The sequence below is a fragment of the Rhinolophus sinicus genome, chromosome 1 (genome assembly GCF_057876585.1).
Source record: "Rhinolophus sinicus isolate RSI-liver-muscle chromosome 1, RSI-T2T, whole genome shotgun sequence".
NCBI classification, from domain to species: domain Eukaryota; kingdom Metazoa; phylum Chordata; class Mammalia; order Chiroptera; family Rhinolophidae; genus Rhinolophus; species Rhinolophus sinicus.
Window position 1 is genome coordinate 76,932,257 of NC_142501.1, and position 15,789 is coordinate 76,948,045.

At 34.8% G+C, this 15,789-nt stretch overlaps 1 protein-coding gene across 17 annotated transcripts in view; it reads right to left on the minus strand.

Moving 5' to 3' along the window:
• PPFIA2 (PPFI scaffold protein A2) overlaps positions 1 to 15,789 on the minus strand; it is a 456,741-nt gene that overhangs the window by 135,223 nt on the left and 305,729 nt on the right. The window lies entirely within an intron of this gene.

Below are 15,789 nucleotides of genomic sequence, written 5' to 3' on the forward strand. Positions count from 1 at the left end.
GGAGAAGAGAAATGTAGAATTAAAGACATGTAGAACTTAATTTAAAAAATAACACAGATTAACATAGGGAAAGTATTCATAGGCATAAAAATAATAAGGAAAATAAAAAACTTAGAGCTGATAGTTCATTGTAAATTTCATAAGCATCAGCAATGTAGAGTGAAAGAAATGTACATACAGAATGAAGGACCAAATCAATTAGGGATTCAATAGGCCAATAATAAAGTCTATTTGTGAATATGTGAGTAAACCCTACACCAGACATTTGACCCAAGGAGAGACTTTGTAATACTTCAGCCAATCTGATGTCTAACAGTTATTTCTTTTCATTCCAAGAGATTGTTATGCTCCTCATTTTACTTCATGTCTTCAAATTTGAATTTACTTCCAAATCCTCAAATAAGACTGTATCTTTCATTAGAATAATGACAGGTAATAATAATAGCTAACATTTATTGAGTATTTACTTACCTACTTACCCAAGAACACACAGCTGGTAAAATGTTCTGGCTTTACACATGCATGGGTTCATAACAGTTACTCCACTTTACTAACATTTATTAAGTTCTGACTATGTTTTAGGCATGGTACAAAGTACATTACATGCATAAACTCTTTATTTTCTATAACAAGCTTCTAGATACAGAACATGACATTGAAGCATGGAGTGTAAGTATTTTGCTTAATGTCACACTATCTAAAAGTAATAAGGTTAAGATTTGAACTGAGGAATTCTGATTCCAATGTCATATTTCTAGGAGTCTTTCCTCCTCCCTCTCTCCCTTCTTTTGTTCATTCATTGCTTCATTTATCCATTCATTCAATGAACAAAACTCTACTATTTGTTTAGCCTCTTCCATATGTCAGACCCTAGGTTGGGTGTTCAGAATATGAAATTTCCTGCCTGAAATTAACATAATGTGGAAAGAAAAGAAGAAACCAAATCAAGCAACCAAACAGTTAGATTCTGAAGGACGAGAAAGCATTTAAGTGCTAAGGAATCTAAAGGCTTCAAAGCTATGATTTTGGGCATGTTGGGTCTGTCTACACTGTGTTTGTTAATCTCTATATTGCTTTCTGGCTCTCAAAAATCAGGTCTGACTTCAAATTTCAAATATTGTCCAACAAATACCAACAAATAACCACATTTTGTCTTTGATTTGAAATTATCCAGCACAGAATTTACAGCCGTTATTTTTAATTCCACATTGACTCAAATCTGTTTCATCATGCAAAACCCTTCTATTTGTAGCCCCTGCAAGCCTAAAGCCTAGAAGAAAGCTGAAATTATATTTGTACTCCATATCAATTATTCTCAACCCTGACCACACACCAGAAGCCTTGGTAAACTTGAATAAAAGTATAAAACAGATCCTAACTAGACCATATTCAAAGGTAAGGTGCAGACATATACTGGATTTTAAATTGCCCTAAGTAACTGTAATGCTTAGTTGGAGTTAAGAACCACAGATATATATTATCAGGTATGTCTCTAATTACTGTGTTTCATTTATTCATAAAACCTAAAAAACTGTCTGTAATGAAAAGGGAAAGATTTTAAAGAAACAAAATAATAAAATGATTGACCCATGAATATAATAGAATATATGATAATAGACCCCCAAAATTAGTATTCTTTATCTTACTATCAACTAATTACTTTTTAAAAATATATTTAATGTTTCAAATGGAAAGACTTGACTTTATCTCTTATTTCTGAAAGATGACAAGAAATAAACTCTTAAACAGAGCTGACCAAATATTGACCTGCTTGGAAAATTTCTAGACCAGATGATTTCTGATACTTCCCCATAATAATTTTATTATTCAACATTGAGATTTGCAAAGTAATTATGAAACAATAAACTCCCAATAATTTTATTTAATAAAAATATTCAGCTGATAGACCTTTACTTGTCAGTTCTTTAGCATAGTGTGATCGATAGTGTTTTGTTAATAAATTATTATTTTCACAGAAATTGTAAGTCATTTTTAATTTCCATCGAATTTAAGAGCAAGACTATTTTCATCTGACGAATATGTATTATTTTGAAATTCTGATTTTCTCATAATATTGATATTCTCATAAAATATGATTCACTCACTATATCCTATGTACATGGCTTGATAGAAATATTATTCCATTAATAGTATCTTAAATCTAGTTAAAACATGAGGAATTTTGATTTAGTGTTCTCATGATTAATATTAATAATACTCACAAAGGTAAAAAGTAGCTATTTCCCATATTACAACATGAAATAAACATATTAAATGATTAATGTAGGAAAATATTCATGTACAAAAATTTTAAATGATCTATACAGTTAGAAGATATAAGAAGGTGAAATATGTATAGTCAGGATTTTGTGTTTGTTTCTTATTTGTTTTTGGTTGCAAGTCTTCAAATGTTTCTCTGTTCAGCTATAGAATAAAGAAGTACCACTGGGGAGGATCTTCCTTCTTCCTGAATCACTAAGCAGTTCTTTTAGATATGTAAATATAAGGTAAATAGGCACTCCTGCCCCAGAGGAAGAACATCTCATGGAACCCTGACAAATGTCTCCTCTACTGTGTCTTTTTTTTTTTTTTTTTTTTTTTTAATTAAAATTTATTGGGGTGATAATGATTAGTAAAGTTATATAGATTTCAGGAGTACAGTTCTGTAATACATCATCTATACATCACATTGTGTGTTCACCACCCAGTCAGTTCTCTCTTCTTCCATCACCATATATTTGACCCTGTTACCTTTATCTACCACCCCGCTCCCCGCCCCTCTAATAACCACTAAGAATTCACTGCTATGTGGGATATACAACTGAAAGCAACAAAGGAACAAGGCAAACAAATAAAGAAACAAAAACTCATAGACACAGACAATAGTCTACTGTGTCTTGATACAAGAGTGGAGAGAACAATTTGCTTAATTACCAGAAAACCTTGGGAGAGAGAGAAAAAACAAGACTGCTCTTCTTTCAATTATGAAGTTCAATGTTATTCTGAATTTTACAGATGAAGACAGACAGTTGACTGGATCAGAAAGGTCTCCAAGAGTTCACAAGGAGAACTTAACATGAGGGAAGTAGACCTGTGGAGTGGGACCTGTGTCCAATACCTGACGTCAGTGGTGGTTACAGCATCATGTGTGGTTCAGTGTGGAAGACCTTACAGGCTCTGTCATCTTGATGAATTTCAGAACTTAAGTGTGAAATTAAGCCTCAAACTGGTATAACTTGGAGAAGGGGAAATGTTCCCTGAGAAGCACTCTGATAGGGGATGACACGACAGCTGGTGGAAGTTCCAAACTGGGTCAGTGATTGGTATGGCATGGTTTTAGTTAGATTGTATATCAGTAGATTATTGCAATGGCACATGGATGGTGTTTGATTTTGAGGGGACACCTATTTTCAAATTGATCCTTGAAGACTCAAGAGAAGCAATAACAGTTCAAAAAAATGGTTGCTCACTTGTTACCTTGTCACATTTTCCAGCTCTTCTCTCACAAAACGTTTTAAAAAGAATTAGTCCCCTTTTGTCTGATTAAGGTTTTGGGGTTCTTGGATAATTTAGGCAGACAAGAGTGTTATCAGGTTTACTGTTAATTGGGTCATTTGGGTCCTCTGGAATTCATTCACGTTAAAATAAATAGTCAAAGAAGGGATTACTGTATCTGTATCTCAATCAGATCATAACAATTATAAACGTAAAAAAATAAGAATAAACAGAAGAATAATAAATATGAGTAAAGCATAAGAAAGTTTTGTTTTTCTATTTTTTAATTTTATTTCTGTCAAAGAAACATGCATATGGTTAAAATATAAAAATCAAAATTTTTATCCCCAATGAAATCCAATGATCTTTTCCTCCCCAATGAAATACACTACTTTAAGAGGTGAATGTATCAGATTATTGATAATAACTCATAGAAAATTTGTAATAGGAGGGAGATTCCAAATTTTATAAAAGGTTACAATGGCAATCATCATAGGCAATGGTAAAATGTGATAGCATTATAATTAAAGTCTAGATATTTAAAGCTTCTAAAAAGCTTCGTAAGTCTTCTTTAAAGCTTTATAAAGTCAAGTATACCATTCTGACCCATTCCACTCCATACTGTATTGAAGTTTTGAATACCGTATTTAACATTGAAGTCTTAGATAATACATATTTTAAAATAAAGAAAAATTGGGAAGAAAGAGAAGGGAGAATAAAATTCCTTATTTGCTTAACTACTTAGAAAATTTCAAGAGCACAATCTCTTAGAACTAATAGGTTAGCATGTTTTCTGGATATATATTCATGTTGAAAAACCAACAGCATCTTTACATGGGACTATTAATGTATTATGAAAAAATATGAAATATATAAAAATATGAAAAGGAGATAATGATCACAAAGGAAACAAAATTATTAAGTGCCTAGAAATAAATATAACAATCTATAAGATCTGAAACTGAAAAAATAATCAATTTCATTGAAGAACATAAAGCAATACACAAACCAATGCAGATACGAGCCATGTTATGGATGGTAATATTGTAGAGATGACTATTCTCTCCAAATTAAATCTATTAAGTAATTTCAATCGATATCTCAATAGGGTGGGATTTAGAAAACATATTATAATTAAGCTCTGAGAATCAACATTTATAAAGTAAGAATAGCTAAAACAGTATGGTATGTATGCATGGTTGTATATATGTATGTATTTATCAAACATACTTATTAAGAGCTTACCAGGTACCAGGAGCTGCTCTAAGCACCTGAGCCTCAGCAGGAATAAAACAAAGATCTAAACCCTCATGAAGCTTATTCTTTAGTGGGTTGTACAGACAATAAATTACAGATATTATAAATTAAACAATTATACACTGTTGGCACATGACATTTGAATAAAGTCTTGATGGAGGTGAGAGAAATAGCCTTGCAGATATCTAGAAGAAGGGCATTATAGGCAGAGGAAAGACCAAGTGAAAAGCCAACAGGAGCTCAGTGTGGCTGGGGTAGAGTTTCGGATGTAGTCAGAAGAAAAGCCAAATCATGTAGAGCCTTGTGTAAATGATAAGTGTTTGCAGAGTTCTGAGCAGATGATCGACATGTTCAGATTTATGCTTTTTAACTTTTGAATTTCTGTATTGTATAGTACTCAATCAATAGTTTTTAAAGAATAAAATAATGTTAATTTCACTGCTCCCACTAAAATATATGTCATTTTTTAAATTATTTATTAAATTTATTGGGGTGATACTGGTGAGTAAAATTATATAGGTTTCAAGTGTACAATTCTGTAATAAATCATCTATATATTGCATTGTGTGTTTACCACCCAAAGTCAATTCTCCTGTTACTGTATATTTGACCCCTTTTACCCTCTTCTACCATCCCCCTCCTCCCTTACCCTCTTGTAATCACTAACCTGTTGTCTGTGTCTATGAATTTGTTTTTGTTTGTCTTGTTCATTTGTTGCTCTCACTTTTGTATCCCACATATGAGTGAAATGATATGGTTCCCAACTTTTTCTGTTGAATTTATGTTTTAAAACATCACTCTGATTCATATTATGTTGAAAATGGATGGTAGAGGGCCCATGGGAGACACAGAGAGACCGGGAAGGAAGTGCTTATAATAATCTAGGTGAAAAATAATCGCAGACGGAGTATACGGCTCAACATTCTTCTTAGCCACCGGGTTCCATGGCCTATACGTCATTATTGGTTCAACTTTCCTTATTGCATGTTTTCTACGTCAACTAAAATTTCACTTCACATCTAAACACCATTTCGGATTTGATGGCGCTGCCTTGTACTGACACTTTGTAGATATCGTATGACTGTTCCTATACATATCTATTGATGAGGATCCTATTATTTTAGTATTAAATAGCACGACTGACTTCCAATCAATTAGTTTCGGTAAACCCCGAAAAAGAATAATAAACTTCATATTAACTCTTCTAACAAATACCTTCCTGGCCCTGTTACTTGTAACTATCGCATTTTGACTCCCACAGACCAATGTCTACTCAGAAAAATCAAGTCCTTACGAATGCGGATTTGACCCCATAGGGTCTGCCCGCCTACCTTTCTCCATAAAAGTTTTCCTGGTAGCTATTACATTCCGGCTATTTGACCTAGAAATTGCCCTCCTCTTACCCCTACCATGAGCATCCCAAGCTAACAACCTGAAACTCATGCTTGGGGCAGGCCCGGTGGCTCAGGCGGTTAGAACTCCATGCTCCTAACTCCAAAGGCTGCCAGTTCGATTCCCACATGGGCCAGTGGGCCCTCAACCACAAGGTTGCCAGTTCAACTCCTCGAGTCCCACAAGGGATGGTGGGCTCTGCCCCCTGCAACTAAGATTGAACACGGCACCTTGAGCTGAGCTGCCTTCCCATATGGCCCAGTTGGTTGGAGTGCGTCCTCTCAACCACAAGGTTGCCAGTTGGACTCCCACAAGGGATGGTGGGCTGCGCCCCTAGCCCCCCGCAACTAGCAACGGCAACTGGACCTAGAGCTGAGCTGCGCCCTCCACAACTAAGACTGAAAGAACAACTTGAAGCTGAACGGCACCCTTCACAACTAAGATTGAAAGGACAACAATTTGACTTGGAAAAAAGTCCTGGACGTACACACTGTTCCCCAATAAAGTCCTGTTTCCCTTCCCCAATAAAAATATTTAAAAAAAAGAAAAAAAAAAAGAAAGAAAGAAAGTCATGCTTACCACAGCCCTACTCCTAATCTCCCTACTGGCCATCAGCCAAGCCTACGAATGATCTCAAAAAGGACTAGAATGAACCGAATAATGATAATTAGTTTAAATAAAACAAATGATTTCGACTCATTAAATTATGAATATACTCATAATTATCAAGTGGCCCTAATCTACATAAATGCTATATTAGCCTTCACAATCTCCCTACTGGGCTTGTTATTATACCGATCCCACCTGGAGACATCCCTGTGGATGATGGCTTTTAGCTAGAACTTGGCAGAGGTCTTTAAAAAAATGGCACTTGTGATAAATGACATTTATTGGAATTTTTATACAGAAATGTGGTATACTTGTAAGACAATCATTTAAATTTACAGCTAATTATATGTGTGTGTGTATATATATATAAATAGAATACATTACACATGTGTATATATAAAATGTAATATATATTATACTTGTATATATGTGTATATCTATAAACAAAATGTAATATATATCATATATGTACATATAAACAAAATGTAATATATGTGTATATACATACTGTGTTTCCCCGAAAATAAGACCTAGCTGGACCATCAGCTCTAATGAGTCTTTTGGAGCAAAAATTAATATAAGGCCTGGTCTTATTTTACTATAATATAAGACTAGGTCTTATATGATAATACTGGGTCTTATATTAATTTTTGCTCCAAAAGATGCATTAGAGCTGATGGTCCAGCTAGGTCTTATTTTCGGGGAAACACAGTATAAATACAATGTAATATATATTATATATGTGTATATATATAAAATCTAACATGTACTATACATAAAATTATATATATAAATTACTACACACACACACACACACACACACACACACACACACACACACACTAAGCCCGTAAAGGCCCTAAAGGCAGGCTAAGTAAGGTCTGTTTGGTCAGTATGTCCTGGCTTCTAGATAGTTGGCATGTTGTCAGGAAAGGGTGGTGGTGTGGCTCATGGGCATGTCATTTCCCTTGGTCCCATGGACCGCTCATCCTGTATAGAGGAGCAGAGAAGTCCGGATCAAGACCCCACAAATTGTGGGGCCAGAGCCTGGGCCTTTCTAGCCCAGGTTTGAGCACCACACTCATACTGGTTAAAAGTTCTGAATGCAACAGAGTAGAAATTAACTAGGAGAAGTTGTGGGAGAAAACAACCAATTTTTTTAAGCATACTCTTGAATATAATAAAATAATCAACTCTAGGAATTAAATACATATGTCTAGTTATGACAGAATAAGTGATTAGAAAAATAAGATTGAGTTAGAATGAAATTTTAAAAATCAACAAGAACACCTAGAGAAATCACCCTGGCACGAAGGGATGTGAGAGCACAACATTGTCTGGAAGCGAGAAGACCAGGGTTCTAGTCCTGCTCCAGCCAAATAAGTCATCTCATTTTCCTAAGTAAGCCTCCATTTCATTACCTATCAAATTAAGAAAAGGAAAATCTCTATCTACTTCGGAAGTCTAATATGTGAAAAAATGACAAGCCCACAGAAAACTGCAGTGTACATGATTTTTCAAAAGTGTCTAATCAAATAAAATCTTTAATAAAAAAAATTGTCTAATCAAAATGTGTCCATGTTTAAAACACTACTATGCCTTCCCATTTCTCTGAGAATGAAACCGGACTCTTTCCCACAGCCTACAAGAACACAAATGATCTGGCCCCTGCCCAGTGCTGTCCTGTCTCTCCTTGACCACTGGACTCCAGTTACCCTGACATACTTCCTCCCAGAGAATCTGCCAGAAGCTCTTGCCTACCCTTGGTGCACTTGCACCTCGTATTTCCTTCGCTTCCAAAACTCTTCAAGCTTTTCCATACGGCTAACTCCCAGTACTCTTTCAAGTCCCAGGTCAAACCCCACCTCCTAAAACCGTCCTTCCCTGCCAAGTCTATTTAACTTCCTCCCCACCTACCCTGTATCTTTCCCTTGATCACATTCACTGCTTTTTAAAAAACAATTTCTTTCCTTTTACCTTTGAGCCCCTTCACCCATTTATATGCTTTTGTTAATTGCTGGGGCCCTCTCTGTTTTGTTCATTACTTGGACCCAAACACCTAGAACAGGACCTACTTCCTAGCACCTTTAATAAGGTCATCACTAAATATTTATTTAACAATGAATGAACATGAAAGCCCGTATTAATAAATATTATATCTACACTAATGCTTGTAATCAATGTGCAAAGACTTTCGCCATTTATAGTCAGTGTTTCTATTTCTTACAATGAACCTGTAAGTTAGGCATAACTGTTTACCTGTAACTGATGCTCAGGGAAGCTGAAGGATGAGGTTACACCACAAGTAATTGGCACAGATGGGATTTGCATTCAGGTCTACTGACTTCAAACAAAACAGTATTTCATGCTGCCTCTCTCACACCCTCCAATCAGAATTAATTTATTGCTTCTTTAAACACTTATATCATTTTGATTCCACTTTATTCATAATTTTTTGCAGTATTAATTTGGGCATGTTCATTTCTCACTCTAGTTTTCTTAGCAAAGTTATTACAGAGACTATGTCTTCTGAGTCTCCACTAGTGCCTAACATTCTACTACTTAGCCACCCACATCACTTAGTAAACATTTGCGGCTCGAAAAAATAATTGGAAGTACAGAATACACCAGTCAGGAGCATTATTATCTCCTTTACAAAAGTAGTGTTTATGGAAAAAATTCACAAATTAACTGGTCTCTAGCAAGTAACAGGAAGAAAGTTATTGAACCCAGTTCTGAGCATTTAATGAGGTAAAATTTTTATTGTCCTGTGAATATTTATGTTCTTCTAGAACAAATGATTAAGTTTATGGTACACAAAAATGTTTAACCTTGTTTCAGTTAAGCTTATTTTTCTTTTCATTTTGTTTTTAAAATGTTGATAATAATTACACAACTTTTCTATGAGTAATGAGGCCTGTTTCAGAGTGTGCTTTTATGAGACTATTTTTATCAACTATTTTGACAGGAGAGTTCTCAAGTCACTGACAAAACATCTCCTGTTGGCTAATAACCCACCCTGACTCTGTAATTTAAGTAACTTTACTGCTCTAAACAAAGGGTAATCCTTGTAACTAGGATTTACAAATCACTTGCTGACAGTTCCATAGTATCTAACTATAGTTTGGTGTTTCCCCTCAACAACCACTTTGCAGTTTACACACTAATGCAGTCATCCTACACTGATAACTTTCATCACATAGATACTTCCCAAAATAATATGCTCTTTTTCTTTGTTTGAATATAGCTTTTCAGCAGTTCTCAATAAAGAATTAAGTGGTAGGATTTAAATTACATTCTTATGATACTTGCTATTCAACGGTATTGATATATTTAAAATAATCATGTTATAGGGGATAATTTTGAAAAAATATATTTTGTAATATTATGTGTGAAATTTAGGAGTATTTACATTAAGGTGATAAAATAATAATTAGAATATTATTTTATTTTTTTCAAGAAATATTTTGTCAAGAAATAGCAGTTAGAAGATAAATACGTTCGGGTTCTAATGTACAGCATGATAATTATAGTTAATATTATTGTATTGTATACTTGAAAGTTATTAAGAGAGTAAATCTTAAATATTCTCACCACACACACAAACACATAATTATGTGAGGTGATGAATGTGTTAACTGCCCTAAATCTTATTATAGTAATCATTTCAAAATATGTACATATATATATGAAATCAGCACATTGTACATTTTTTAATTTTAAAATTACTTTAATTTTTATTAATTTATTGGAGCGACATTGCTTAGTAAAATTATATACAAAATATGATCAAACAATACGGTGAATGTTTAAATAAAAAAATTACTGTACAAAAAAAACATTGCCATTAATCCCACTCAAAATATTTCCCCTCACTTCAAACACACTCATTCCATCGTTCTTGTCACTTTCTGAAGCAGTTCTGGAAGTCTTCTTTCGTGAATGTCTTCAGTTGCACTGTCATGGCTGCCTTGATGTCCTGAATTGATTTAAAACATTTAACCTTTCACAGTCATTTTGACTTTGGGAAAGAGCCAGAAGTCACATGGTGCCAGATCTGGTGAATAAGGTGGATGAGGACATGTCGTAATGTTCTTGACAGAAATTGCCATACCAGAAGTGATGTGTGTGTGACATGGAGCCTTTCGTACATAGCTCTCATGGTCTATTTAGATCCCCGACTGTAATTGTGTTTTTGTCAGTTTCTCCCTTTAGTTCTGTTAGTAGTTGCTTTATATATTTTGGTATCTTCTATTTGAGAGCATATATATTGATAACTGTAATGTCTTCTTGATGTATTGTCCCCACTATCATTATGAAATGTCCATCTTTGTTATTTGTTACCTTTTTATCTTGAAGTTTGTTTCTTCAGATATAAGTATTGATACTCCTGATTTTCTCTGGATGCCATTTGCTCAGAGAACCATTTTCCTTCCTTTCACTTTGAGCTGACTTGTCCTGGCAGCTGCGATGTGTCTCTTGAAGGCAGCATATGGTGGGTTTTGTTTTTTGATGCAATCTGCTACTCTGTGCCTTTTTATTGGTGAGTTTAGTTCACTTATATTTAAGGGTTATTATTGATATGAGAATTTCATATAGCTATTTATCTTTTGTTTATCTGGCAGCTCAGTGTCTCCAGTGTTTCTTTGCCTTTCTGTTTCTATCTGTTATTTTAGTTGGTGGTACTCTATGATTTTTTCCCCTCCGTTTCCTCTTTTTTTTATGTCTCAGTTCTGGATTTTTATGTAAGTTTATAAAAAAGAAAGTTTCATACATCCAGTAGTCATTTTTCTTCAGCATGCATCTTATCTCCATTCCTCTTTGCAAATTCAGACTTTCACCCCCTCCCCTTTTTTGTTTTTGTTGGTACAAATTATCCCTATTTATGCTGAGTTCATTTCCAAGTTGCAGTAGCAAACTGTCTTCTTCTTTTTTATGTTTTTATCTCCTTTAACTTGTATGTTGTATTTAAGTGTATAGTGCCCTAGTCTGTATAGGGGTTGCCATTTCCTGCTTCTGTCTGTCTGTTAATCATCTTACTCATAGCTTTAAATCCTTTTGTGTTTTTGTTTCTGGTTGAATGACCTTCTTCAGTATTTCCTGTAATGTAGGCTTTGTGGTGGAAAATTCCCTCCATTTCTGTATGTCTGGAAGATATTTATTTCTCCTTCATATCTAAAGGATAACTTTGCTGGATATATTATTCTTGGCTGGTAGTTTCTCTGTTTCAATAGTTTGAACATTTGATTCCACTCCCTCCTGGCTTGTAGAGTTTTTTGCTGAAAAATCTGAAGATCATATAATGGGCTGTCCTTTATAGGTTACCATCTTCTTTTCCCTGGCTGCCTTGAAAATTCTTTGTCATTAATTTTTGACAGTTTCAATATAATGTGCCTTGGAGATGGCCTTTTAGGCTTGAGATAATCAGGTGTTCTGTTTGCTTCTTGGATTCAAGGATCCAGAACGTTCCTTAGGTTTGGGAAGTTCTCTTTGATTATTTGTCTGAATAGACTCTCTGTGCCCTTCTCCCTCTTTTCCTTCTGGTACACCATTTATTCTTATGTTACTCTTTCTGATAGAGTTCTTTCATTTCTTTTAACTCTCAAGTCTCTCTCTTCCTCCATCTGCATCATTTCCAGATTTCTATCTTCAATATCAATAATTCTTTCCTTCATTCGGTCAGCTCTATTTCCTAAGCTCCCTTTTTCATTCTTCATCTCTTTTATTGAGTTCTTCAGCTCCAGAATTTCTATTTAGTTCTTTTCTAACACTTCATTCTTTTCTGTAAGGTATTCATTTTTGTCATTGATTTTATTTCTGAGTTCATTAAACTGCCTATCTGAGTTTTCTTGCATCTTATTGAGTTTTTTTCAGAACTGCAATCTTGAATTCTCTGTCATTTCAGTCAAATATTTCCATGTCTTTAAGTTTATTTTCTGGAGATTTTTCATTTTGTTTCTGAGCTGCCTTGCTACTGTGGTTGTTCATAGCATTTGACGGATTATCTCTCCTCCTTGGCATTTACGGGAATGAACTCTGCAGCAGGTTTATAGGAAGAGGGGTTTTGTATTTGTTTGTTTTTGTTTTGTTTCTTTGTTTTTTTTTCCTCAGTAGGTAGTGCTGGAGCATTTCATTTTATCTTTCCCTGTTCTGGCTTCTGTTTGTGGAAGATTTCCTGGGAAGGTGGGTGACTCCTCTGGACCAGCTCACCTTGGTCTGAGGGCACCATCCCCATGGGAGAGTGTGGTGGGTGATGGGGTCTGGCCTCTGAAATCCCATTGCTGTCCCTGCAGCTAGATACAGAATTGTGCACCTCAGCAGTCCTAGGTGCCCCAGCTGAGATCAGCAAGGAAAGGTGGGAGCAGGGAGGGCTGGGAAAGGCTGCTGGTGTGTTTGTGGCTTTGTTCCCCTTCAAGCAACTGCTATTGCTGGATCTCAGCTGTCTCAAATCTATATCTCCAGCCTTGTCAGTGGGATTAGGCACAGTGTGGTGTGTATCTGCCATTCAGGAACTGTCTCTCCAGTTCTTAGTGCTATAGATATTCTGCTCTTTAACCCAACACTCTCTGCTACAGTTTCTTCTGGGGTCCGTTGCTAGTTTTTCTGAGTGCCCAGGAGTTGAGCTCTGGGAAGATGAGGGTGTGTGGCAACCAGGCTTTGTGGGTTTGTTTTTTGCCTGGCATTGAGGGCTGCTAGACCACAGCTGTCATACTTCTATATTTGGTCTCTGCCTCGAGGTGTCTTCCGTGATCACTGGGTTCAGCTATATTACATGATGTTCACTCAGACAGAAATGCTCAGGCTGCAGAAAGCACACCTGCAGCCTGAATCATCTCTCCAGAGACCTATAGTGAGCTCTGAGGTGTGTTTGAGCACCCATCTTTGCTCTTCTCCTTTCCCTCCTCCCCTGTTTGCCCTGATTCACCCACCTTCAGATGTTTCAATGTGCAGATCTCTCAGACATGTTTGTGTGTTGTGCAGGGATCCTTTGTTGAATTATAGCTGTTCCACTTGTTGTAACTTCAAGGGGAGAGATCAAGGGGGACCCCTCATGCCACCATGTTTCTGACCCATTTTACATCTTAAATTTACACAATGTTATATATCAATTATATCACAATACAACTTGAAAAAATGCAAGCTAGGAAATGAGATACAAATAAATATTTTGGAGTACTTTCTTGAATTGGCTCAGGAGTAATAGGAACAGAAACACAATTTACTTATTTTTAAATTTTAAAACATATACTGAGGGTGCCAAAAAATGTATGCAAGTAGACACTTTGGTCAACATTGCTCAAGCAGTAGTTTGCCATAATCAGAAGTGTCTGGACGCTGATTGTAACCACTTTGAGCACCTCTTGTAATAGCAGAAGTCAAATGTGACGTATATTCATCTTTTGTTATTGGTATATATTGAGTATTACAATTTTAATACAGTATTTTCCTTTCTTAAAATGTGTATACTTTTTTTGGCACCCTCTGTATATACATAACACATAATTTAGGTTCACTTTGGCGGATGGGGGCATGACATTTTAAATAATATGATAGTATATAATTACACCAAATCATTTGGGAATAACTTTTCCTACAATTCTGATAGGTTGAAAAAAAATTAATAATTACAATATTTAAAAATCTTTAATTACATCCATAACAAAGAGTAAGTAGGATAGCAGTGTCATAGTATTTCTATTCTACACTGGCTGAAATGGCTTCACCAACAACTGGAAGTCAAAGAAAGTTAACAGCAAATACTTTAGGTCACCAACTACTTAGAATCTATTTACTGAATTAATGTCAGTTTGTTTATTTGAAGGAAAAATAAATCATTTTTATTCAAATTTTAAATACAGCTCATGAAATATAGCTGTCAGATTGTAGTTTATTTTTAATTCCTAGTTTAAAATATCTATAAAATACGTGGATAAAGGCTAGAACAGTAAATATTTAAATGAAGAGCTTGATCTCAGCCACCCAGAATTGATAGTCTCAGGAAATCAGTCTGGTTTACTTGTCTTCCTTTCCTTTTATACTTCAAGTTGGAAACATAAGAAGACCCTCTATGTATCTTAACTGTGTAGGTAAGGGAGTGCTTAATTCATTTTCTAGTAAAAAAAATTAGTGCTATTTGTTTTGAGGTCCAGTAACTTGCTTCCTAATCTCTATGTTTAAAATCTCTTGACATTTACAATGATACAAATTCATCTTCCTGATTCATGTGGTCACGTGGTCTTGATGATTAAGGAGTTCAACCATCCAAAGATAAAGCTTACTAAAGGCAAATATCCAGGAGACTGTCTAAGCCTCATGTATAGAATAAGGAAATGACTATTTCTGTCTTTATCTGATTATCTGATTTCAGACCTACCAGCAACCAGCCTTCTTCCTTGTGTGCTGGAAACAGCGGTGCAGCACAAAAAAGGGACGAACCAGATTGCTGAATACCTCAGCTTGTGGATAACCCCCACCCGAAAAGAGAATCACTCTCTTCTAAACAGTTAAAAATATCCCATATATAGTTTCATATATCCTTTTATGTAGTTTCTCATTAATAGGAGTATTAGAGGGACTTCCCAAATACACAGAAAATATAGTCAAATTACAAAAAAAGTTATGTAGTGATAAGTCACAGAGTATTTGCCTATTGTACATAATACCACTTATAAATCAAAATTATCATCCTTTAAAAAGTTCTGAATATACAGTATCAATATATATCTATATAGATATATTTATACAATTATATATGTGTTCAATTAGATATATAACTGAATTATTTTTAAGAGAATCAAATTAACAGCCAATGATGTGAAATTATATGTTTATATGTTTATGCATATAAAATATACATATGCATAAACACACATACATTATTTTTAAGAGAACCAAATAAAGAACAACTGAGAAAGGAAATAATCATAAACTTTTGACAAATAAATCAAAATGTAATAAATAATGTTCATTACATGGATTTCATATTTCATATTCCTGTCAAATGCTATAGCAAGTAAACATTTCCACGTAAGAGCA